At 43.1% G+C, this 10,237-nt stretch overlaps 1 protein-coding gene and 1 long non-coding RNA gene across 15 annotated transcripts in view; one reads left to right on the forward strand and one right to left on the reverse strand.

The window, feature by feature from the left end:
* The first annotated feature begins 132 nt into the window (after nt 1-132).
* On the forward strand, nt 133-5,774 carry LOC135098292 (uncharacterized). The gene is made up of 2 exons (XR_010266801.1): nt 133-243; nt 5,037-5,774. It is a non-coding gene; the product is annotated as an uncharacterized LOC135098292 (long non-coding RNA).
* Nucleotides 5,708-10,237, reverse strand: part of LOC135098291 (ran-specific GTPase-activating protein-like) — a 7,267-nt gene continuing 2,737 nt past the window's right edge. For 2 of the 14 annotated variants that reach the window (XR_010266789.1, XR_010266787.1), the window contains exons 4-7: nt 9,698-10,237; nt 9,187-9,360; nt 7,561-7,787; nt 6,847-7,291 (exon numbers count right to left, since the gene is read on the reverse strand). The exon at nt 9,698-10,237 is cut by the window's right edge and continues 493 nt beyond it. The gene's annotated coding sequence lies outside the window, so the exon portion shown is untranslated. Of the gene's footprint in view, nt 6,274-6,845; nt 7,292-7,548; nt 7,788-9,186; nt 9,361-9,697 lie in introns of those variants that run through there. The other 12 variants (XR_010266794.1, XR_010266792.1, XR_010266790.1 and 9 more) reach the window with 12 other exon arrangements.

Genomic DNA, 10,237 nt, shown 5'->3' on the forward strand with positions numbered 1-10,237 from the left:
ATCGTGTTAATCTGTCACTAGAACCATAAAAACATCTTTTGAAAACCTGTGCAACTTCATTTAGAGTCTTATCAGTTTAGTGGAGGTGCGGCGCAGAAGTGTTTCAGAATAGGGATCATTGTCTCGTTTTCCCCCCAACCTGGCGTCCCCGCTCGGCCCCTTCCACGACTCGCAGCGAGAGAGAGAGGTCGAGGTGCGGTGGTCTTGTGGCGGAAGCCTGAAGGAGGCGGTGAAGGAGTGAAGGTAAGAGTTTGGTAATAGGAAGATTGTTAGATTATTATTCAGTGGGTGGAATTAAGGCGTAACCTATGAGATTATGAATGATAAGGATGAATAGGTGAGAATAAGGATGGGTAGGTTTGTCCATGTTTGGTGATTAGATACGCCACGTTAGGTAATGTGATTAGGCTGACCTGATGTAGGTTGACCAGGTGAGGTTGGGTAGGTGTGATTAGGTTAAACAGATGGTGATTACAACACTGGCAAAGTGACGTAGTTAAGCTTATCAGGTGAGAGATGGGAAGTTATAGAAGTTTAGCAATTTGCGAGGGAATAAGCTGCAAGGGTGATTAGACTGCAGGTGACGTTATTTAATTTGTCAGGTGAGAGAAGTATGCTGATCAGATGGTAAGTTGGTTGCTTGTTTGTCCAGGTGATTGACGTCTGATTAAGCTTACTGAGGTGATAATTAAGGAAGTGAATTTGAGATTATATTATATAAGCACGTAAAATCATGTTGGATTGGTGTGTCCGTGGCTGCTATTTTGTGGTCCCTCTGCTTATTCGCTGGGCTGAGTGGCAGTTGGCTTGTTAACTAAGATCATTATTTCCCTTATTCATTATCATACACACACACACACACACACACACACACCTACCTACCTTTAGTAACGGTATATGCACACCCACGCACATTCACACCCACGCACGCTCACACATACGCCCACGCACTCGCACACCCACGCACTCGCACACCCACGCACTCTCACACCCACGCACTCGCACACCCACGCACTCGCACACCCACGCACTCTCACACCCACGCACTCTTATGTCCACGCGCTCTCATACCCATGCGCTCTCATACCCACGCGCTCACACACGCCCAGGCGATCACACACACACAAAATATTAATGACAAAAAAACTGGTGATGCACTCAAAAATCTGGTGACACTCAAAAAAAAACTGGTGATACACTCAAAAATGGTGACACTCAAAAAATCTGGTGACACTCAAAAACCTGGTGGTGCACTCAAAAAAAAACTGGTGATGCACTCAAAAAACTGGTGACACTTAAAAAAAACTGGTGATGCACTCAAAAACCTAGTCAGGCAGCCAAAAGAATGGTCATGCACTCAAAAAAAATATAACCCCTTCACACACACACACAACCCCTTCACACACACACACACACACACACACACACACACACACACACACACACACACACACATTTACATTCTAAATTTGCATTAGACTTTTTTAATGCTGCTTTGTTCTATTAAAGCAGATTTTTATTTATTTTTATTTATTTTCTTTTTTACCCGGTTCACCTCAAAGTTGGCTTATTTTAAATAGTTTTTTTTCCTAATTTGTTATTCATCTGATAAATATTTTCTTGTCCTATATTTGCTCATGTATTTGGCTTCAAAATTCTTTCCCTTATCTGACCTTTTCTTTATATAGTGGGTTTCAAAACGATGGACTACACTTAAAATTGTTGTATTTCTGGAACCTTAAACTGTCTATAAATAAAACTAATAAAAGGTGTGGGCCAAAGTTTAAAATGACTTCTTTTCAAATTTTAAATTTTTATTTGTGTTTTTCATGAGTGCAGAGATAGCATTTTTTTTAATCAGGTTCATCTTTTAAACTTGTGTATATATTGTGGTGTCATTGAAATTTCTGTGATGCCATGCAGATTTCTTCTATCTGGTGTTTTCTTCTACTCTACATCATTCTTCAAATTTTTGCTTTTAAATTATAATAGGGACATGTTTATCAAACACATTTCTTGGCTTCAAACGTTAAACTGCCGTACTTTTCAGATTTTCTCTAACCGGTGCTTTCCTTTCTTTCAATTTTCGTTTCTTGAATGTGACAGTATGGAATTTAGACACATTTCATATTAAATCTCGGCACAGTTCTCACATCATTTTTTTTTTTTTTTATGTAGGAGGGACACTGACCAAGGGCAACAAAAATCCAATTAAAAAAAAATGCCCACTGAAATGCCAGTCCCATAAAAGGCTCCAAACCGGGAGTTAAAAAATTGAAGGATAAGTGTCTTGAAACCTCCCTCTTGAAGGAATTCAAGTCATAGGAAGGTGAAAATACAGAAGCAAGCAGGGAGTTCCAGAGTTTACCAGAGAAAGGGATGAATGAATGAGAATACTGGTTAACTCTTGCGTTAGAGAGGTGGACAGAATAGGGGTGAGAGAAAGATGAAAGTCTTGTACAGCGAGGCCATGGGAGGAGAGGAGGCATGCAGTTAGTACAGATCAGAAGAACAGTTAGCATGAAAATAGCGGTAGAAGACAGCTAGAGATGCAACATTGCGGCGGTTAGAGAGAGGCTGAAGACAGTCAGTTAGAGGAGAGGAGTTGATGAGACGAAAAGCTTTTGATTCCACCCTGTCTAAAAGAGCAGTATGAGTGGAACCCCCAGACATGTGAAGCATACTCCATACATGGACGGATAAGGATCTTGTACAGAGTTAGTAGCTGGGAGGGTCAGAAAAACTGGCGGAGACGTCTCAGAACACCTAACTTCATAGAAGCTGTTTTAGCTAGAGATGAGATGTGAAGTTTCCAGTTCAGATTATAAGTAAAGGACAGACCGAGGATGTTCAGTGTAGAAGAGGGGGATAGTTGAATGTCATTGAAGAAGAGGGGATAGTTGTCTGGAAGGTTGTGTTGAGTTCATAGATGGAGGAATTGAGTTTTTGAGGCATTGAACAATATCAAGTTTGTTCTACCCGAATCAGAAATTTTTGAAAGATCAGAAGTCAAGCGTTCTGTGGCTTCCCTGCGTGAAATGTTTACTTCCTGAAGTGTTGGACGTCTATGAAAAGACGTGGAAAAGTGCAGGGTGGTATCATCAGCGTAGGAGTGGATAGGACAAGAAGTTTGGTTTAGAAGATCATTAATGAATAATAAGAAGAGAGTGGGTGACAGGACAGAACCCAGAGGAACACCACTGTTAATAGATTTAGGAGATCAGTGACCGTCTACCACAGTAGCAATAGAACGGTCAGAAAGGAAACTTGAGATGAAGTTATAGAGAGAAGGATAGAAGCTGTAGGAGGGTAGTCTGGAAATCAAAGCTTTGTGCCAGACTCTATCAAAAGCTTTTGATATGTCCAAGGCAACAGCAAAAGTTTCACCAAAATCTCTCAAAGAGGATGACCAAGACTCAGTAAGGAAAGCCAGAAGATCACCAGTAGAGCGGCCTTGATGGAACCCATACTGGAGATCAGATAGAAGGTTGTGAAGTGATAGATGTTTAAGAATCTTCCTATTGAGGATAGATTCAAAAACTTTGGATTGGCAGGATATTAAAGCAATAGGACGGTAGTTTGAGGGATTAGAACGGTCACCCTTTTTAGGAACAGGCTGAATGTAGGCAAACTTCCAGCAAGAAGGAGGTAGATGTTGACAGACAGAGCTGAAAGAGTTTGACTAGGCAAGGTGCAAGCACGGAGGCACAGTTTCGGAGAACAATAGGAGGGACCCCATCAGGTCCATAAGCCTTCCGAGGGTTTAGGCCAGCGAGGGCATGGAAAACATCATTGCGAAAAATTTTAATAGGTAGCATGAAGTAGTCAGTGGGTGGAGGAGAGGAAGGAACAAACCCAGAATTATCCAAGATAGAGTTTTTAGCAAAGGTTTGAGCAAAGAGTTCAGCTTTAGAAATGGATGTGATAGCAGTGGTGTCATCTGATTGAAATAAAGGAGGGAAAGAAGAAGCAAAGTTATTGGAGATATTTTAGGCTAGATGCCAGAAGTTACTAGGGGAGTTAGATCTTGAAAGGTTTTGACACTTTCTGTTAATGAAGGAGTTTTTGGCTAGTTGGAGATCAGACTTGGCATGGTTCGGGGCAGAAATATAAAGTGCATGAGATACTGATGATGGAAGGTTTAAGTACCTTTTGTGGGGTACCTCTCTATCATGTATAGCACGAGAACAAGCTGTGTTAAACCGAGGTTTGGAAGGTTTAGGTCGAGAAAGAGAGTGAGTAATGTACGCCTCCATGCCAGACACTATCACCTCTGTTATGCGCTCAGCACACAAAGACGGGACATGGAAGCAGTAGTCATTCTTAGGAAAATCAGCAAAATACCTCCTCAGGTCCTCTCAACTAGCAGAGGCAAAACGCCAGAGGCACTTTCACTTAGGGGGATCTTGAGGAGGGATTGGAGCGATAGGACAAGATACAGATATGAGATTGTGATCGGAGGAGCCCAATGGAGAAGAAAGGGTGACGGCATAAACAGAAAGATTAGAGGTCAGGAAAAGGTCAAGAATGTTGAGCGTATCTCCAAGACGGTCAGGAATACGAGTAGGGTGTTGCACCAATTGCTCTAGGTCATGGAGGATAGCAAAGTTGAAGGCTAGTTCACCAGGATGGTCAGTGAAGGGAGAGGGAAAGGCCAAAGCTGGTGGTGAACATTGAAGTCTCCAAGAATGGAGATCTCTGCAAAAGGGAAGAGGGTCAGAATGTGCTCCACTTTGGAAGTTAAGTAGTCACAAAGAATTTCTTATAGTCAGAAGAGTTAGGTGAAAGGTATACAGCACAGATAAATTTAGTTTGAGAGTGCTTGTGCAGTGCTTGTCAAACTTTTTCCGTTTTCCTATGATATTTCTTGTGTAGTCTTAATTTTTTTAGGGAATCTTGGCACATCTCCTATGCCTAAGAGAGACGTATTTTTGTTTTGAGTTTTGTAGGGAATCAGTTATCAAACACATTACAAGGAATCTCAGCACATACAACAAACTTCGTGTCTAGGAACTAATGGTCTGTATTCCTTGCAGGTGTGAAGTGTGTGGCTTCCACTTCACCATCCTATGAACAGCCTGCAGGAATCTCTATCAACACCTGCTTCTGCAATATTGGCATCTGGTTATCAAATAGTGCTGTCACGCTGGGCCTGACATACTCCATTGCAATTGGGGAATCAAGCTTCACCAGGAAGAGAGGCCGAGCATCACGACCTTCAAGCCTTCAAGCCCTACAAGAGGTGTTAAGTATTGTCAGGACAAAACAGAGGGCCTGGTACAAGAGTTTTCATTGCAATCAAGGAAGAGTCAAGTTGCAGTAAGAAGAGTGTGGCAAGAATTTTAAGCAGGAGGAAGACTGTCAAGCAGTTGACGGCAGGAAGAACGCGTGAAATTCCCTTAAGTCGTGGCAGGACCAACAGGCAACCTTCAACACCTGCAGAGGCACAAGAGTTGTGGGCAGTTTCACCAGGAAGAGTTTGCTCCTCACTCAAGTTGACACAGACACAAGAATTTGCAAGTGTTGTTACTCTGAGACCCTGCTGCAAATGTTCTCCAATCCACTCCAGTCTGGGAAGGAAGAATGTAGGAAGTCCCTCTCTTCTGTACTCAACAAGCACCACCACCACCACCACCACCACCTTCATTCAGGCTTGGGACAAGTTTTGTACATTCCAGCACTTCAGTATTAAAGAAAACAAGTGCCATGTTTATTATCCTGTTGTGTATTTATTCACTTAACATTCACAGTAAAACAATAAACATTCAGTATTCCATCTTGTGTAAATAAAGTTTCAGGCAGAGTACAGGTCATGCCCTCAAAAAAAAAACGCATAGAAGCCCTGTCCCAGCAACTGGTGTCGTTGGGATGGGGCTTCTGTGCAAATCATACCTTAAACTCTTATTTTGGGCCTTGGGCCAATCCTAGCACTTTTTTTTTATTACCTTGAGGGCATGAATTGTTACCACCAAATATTTATTTTACACTATACCAGCACATTGTTGTTAGCAAACTATATATTTATTTCACATATATAATAGTAGTCACAAATTTATTTATTGGCAAAGACATACAAGTCATACACACAGCAATGCAACCTGGACTAGATAATACACTGGTGGAGTCAGCTGGCTTGGGGCACTTGTACAGCAGCAGCACACCCCAGTACTGGCTGTAGACACACCCTCCATTTGGCTCTTCCTGACGTCAGAGCCTGCAACGTGGCACTACCGGACTGATTGCAGACAGAATGTTAGCCAACACAAGTGAGATCTGCAAAAGAGTAACGCAATTTGGGGAAAATGGATAGTTATGAAGACGTGAACCTGTATCACACATACACACTAATTCTATCACATCAAATGCTGGCTTTTTACTTTTTACAAACATTTCACTCCCTTTAACAGCCCATCACTCCCTTTAACAGCCCATCACCTGGCCAAAACAATCCTCAAACAACCCACAACTCTTCCATATCTTATCTTTTTATATCCATAAATTCCTCAAAAAAACATCCTTATTTTTCGCCAAACACCTTTCACGTGCACATCTCTCAACAAAAAACCCAAGCTACACATCTCTTATTTCACACTGATCACTGCAAACCATTCCTTCTAACCCTCTTCAGTAACACACACAACACGCCTCACCGGTAATGCTCATCCATCCTAGTCACTCTTAATAAAAGTACCACACGTGCACTTACCCAGCCCACACACTGCCTCTCTTGCTATCCTGTACCACTATTTTCACACTTGCTGTTCTTCTAATCTTGGTAAGAGCACGCCTCTCCTCCATGCATTTACTAATCTTATTAACAACTTTCCCTCTTATCCTGCACATACATACATAAGGATTCATACACACACACACACACACACACACACACACACACACACACAGACTCTCAACAATACTCTGATTACATACAGTTGAGGATTCCTTATCCAAAATTGTTGGGAGTGAGTGGTACAGATTTTAGATTTCCCCAGTTTTTTTGAATAACAACTTGCCAATTTCTGATACCTCCCATGGCAGTAAATCAAGCTCTGGTTATCAATTTTTTGGTGGGGCAAAAAAAATGTGACAAAACATGACACAATTAAAATCTTAGATTTTTAAATTTAGGATAGAGGATTCTCAAGTGTAGCAACAAAACACAGTGTTCACATGAATTGGTTCCTGCAGTCACAGCCACCTGTCAGTCACAAGGTTCCAGTATGGTGTACCTCTTGCTCCTGAGTTATGGGAGCGTTCCAAGCTTTCTTCCACTTCCTCTCCGTGTTACCACCTGCGGGGAAGACACACATCTGTACTCCTGCTGCATGACTCACAACTCAGTCCAGAATTTAACCATTTCACCACAACATTACACAGCAAAGAAGGCACGACAGAAAACACTGACATGCACATTTAACTCTTAAAGCAGTGGGCTGTATTGTAACTTGAAGGTCTCCACATACAGGATAAACTAGACTTTTCACTATGACAAGATATGATATGTCTACTCAAATAAGAAGACATGGAAAAAGTGCCAAATTGTCATACATGGCAACTCACGTGCCCTGAAGATGTTATGCTCAGTCTTTCAATCACTGAGAGACTGTCAGGCACAGTGGAGAGAGGCGTCTCTCCTGCGCTCCCCTGTACATTTCCCCCTTGCCACTACCTTCTTGTTTCATCGCTCACATTCAATCAAACCCCTTAACATTACAATGGATCCCGGCAAGTTTAACAGGGAAGAGAGTGCCACGATGGTGTTTGAGTCGAGGTCAGTAACCATGGGTCTGGAAAGAAGACAGGGAGATCACAGACAGCTGTGACACAAGTGGCCAGCCAGGGCTGTACCAGGGCTGGGCACAGCTGCCACTCCTGAGAGAAAGTCTAAGGGCAAAAAAGGAAGACAGATACAGGAATAATAAGTTGACAAAACACATGCATGGTGAACACTTAATTGCCACGCCATCTTTCTCCTGGTCAGAAGAGACCTGTGAGCTGCAGGATGACCGGGGGTGAGCGGCCTCCGTCCGCCACCCAGATGATGGCTGCTTCTGAATTTGCCATCTTCCTTCCTGTCTCACAATTACTGATCCCTTCTTGAACAAACACCATCGCAACACTTTTCTTCACTGTCAAGCTTGCCAGAACCCATTATGTGAGGAGAATTATGGGTGAAGCCATCACATGAGAAGCTTGTACCAAGGGAAAACAGGCAGGGGAGTGTGGCAGTGTAGAAGAGGAGGACAGCTGAGTGTCCATTGAAGAAGAGGGGATAGTTGTCTGGAAGGTTGTGTCGAGTTGATAGATGGAAGAATTGATTTTTTTTAGGCAGTGAGCAATAACTAGTTTGGTCTGCCCCAGTCAGAGATTTTAGAGAGATCAGAAGTGAGGCGTTCTGTGGCTTCCCTGCGTGAACTGTTTATTTCCTGAAGGCTTGGACGTCTATGAAAAGACATGGATAAGTGTAGAGTGGTATCATCAGTATAGGAGTGCATAGGACAACAAGTTTGGTTTTAGAAAGTCACTGATGAATAATAGGAAGAGTGGTGACAGGACAGAACCCTGAGGAACACCACCGTTAATAGATTTAGGAGAAGAACAGTGACCGTCTACCACAGCATCAATAGAATGGTCAGAAAGAAAACTTGAGATGAAGTTACAGAGAGATGGATAGAAGCCGTAGGAGGATAGTTTGAAATGAAAGCTTTGTGACAGACTCTATCAAAAGCTTTTGATATGTCCAAGGCAACAGCAAAAGTTTCACCAAAATCTCTCAAAGAGGATGACCAAGACTCAGTAAGGAAAGCCAGAAGATCACCAGTAGAGAAATAATGAGTGGTTAGTGTTGATACTACTACTGCTGCTACTACTAGGGTCTGGAAGGGAGAGTTGGGAGTGTTAAGTGTATGGTGTTCCTACTACTACTAATGCTGCTACTCCTACTGTTATTACTACCACTACCACTAAGCTAACTTGAGAGAGAGAGAGAGAGAGAGAGAGAGAGAGAGAGAGAGAGAGAGAGAGAGAGAGAGAGAGAGAGAGAGAGAGAGAGAGAGAGAGAGAGAGAGAGAGAGAGAGAGAGAGAGAGAGAGACCAATTTTATATAGAGAAAAACAAAAAATACATCAACAACGACGACAACAACAACCTCATTAACCTGTTAGAGAAGGAGTGAGAGAAGCTTACCATACAAGTGTGGCTCTCCCCACCAGCAGTAGCAGCAGCAGCAGCAGCAGTAGCAGCCCCTCTGCCCGGCACAGCTGCCCCATCAGGCACCTCCACTGCTCCCAGCCATCCTACACCTGTGCCACCAGGAAGCTGACGAGGACCACCTGCAGCTCTGCCACTAAGCTGTCTGGCCTGCAACACAAATCAGGATCAGAATATATTTAATACTATACTTAATTCCTGCCAACTACTACTACTACTACTGCTACTACTGCTACACTGCTCTTGAGTGCTAAAAAGACATACAATAATAACTATGACTACTGCTGTTACTGCAATTATTACCTAACAATAGTGAAGGGCAGAGAGAGAGAGAGAGAGAGAGAGAGAGAGAGAGAGAGAGAGAGAGAGAGGAGAGAGAGGAGAGAGAGAGAGAGAGAGAGAGAGAGAGAGAGGAGAGAGAGAGAGAGAGAGAGAGAGAGAGAGGAGAGAGAGAGAGAGAAACAATAACAAGTAAAACAAAGAGAACCTGTCCAATCATTGACTTCAAACTGTAGGAAGAACCAAGCCTATATTTTGTGACTTGACTGGGACTACCCCCTCTCTGTAGGCTGTCCTGGCTGGCTGGGTGAAGCCACAGTCCCTCCCTTTGACTTCATCTGTGGTGGCCGGGGGGCTGTGGGGGGCTGGGAAGTGGGTGAGGTGAAGGGCTGTGGGTCTGGTGTGTCTGTGGTGGAGTGTGGGGCTGCTTGTGAAGGCTTTGAGACTGTTTGTGAGGCTCCTGTGGTGTGTGTGATTTTTAGGAGTGTTAAAAGTAGAAGGCCGGAAGTAATATTAAAGTTATACTTGGCGCTGGTCAGACCTCATCTAGACTACGCTGTGCAGTTCTGGTCCCCACATTACAGGAAAGATATAGGTCTATTAAAATCACTACAGAGGAGAATGACTAAAAGGATACAGGGGATGAGGAGTATTCCTTACGAGGCGAGGTTGAAGCTGTTAAATTTACATTCTTTAGAGATACGTTGGTTAAGAGAGGACCTGATAGAAGTCTTTGAGTGGTATAAGG

This window comes from Scylla paramamosain, unplaced genomic scaffold (genome assembly GCF_035594125.1).
Source record: "Scylla paramamosain isolate STU-SP2022 unplaced genomic scaffold, ASM3559412v1 Contig53, whole genome shotgun sequence".
NCBI lineage: Eukaryota > Metazoa > Arthropoda > Malacostraca > Decapoda > Portunidae > Scylla > Scylla paramamosain.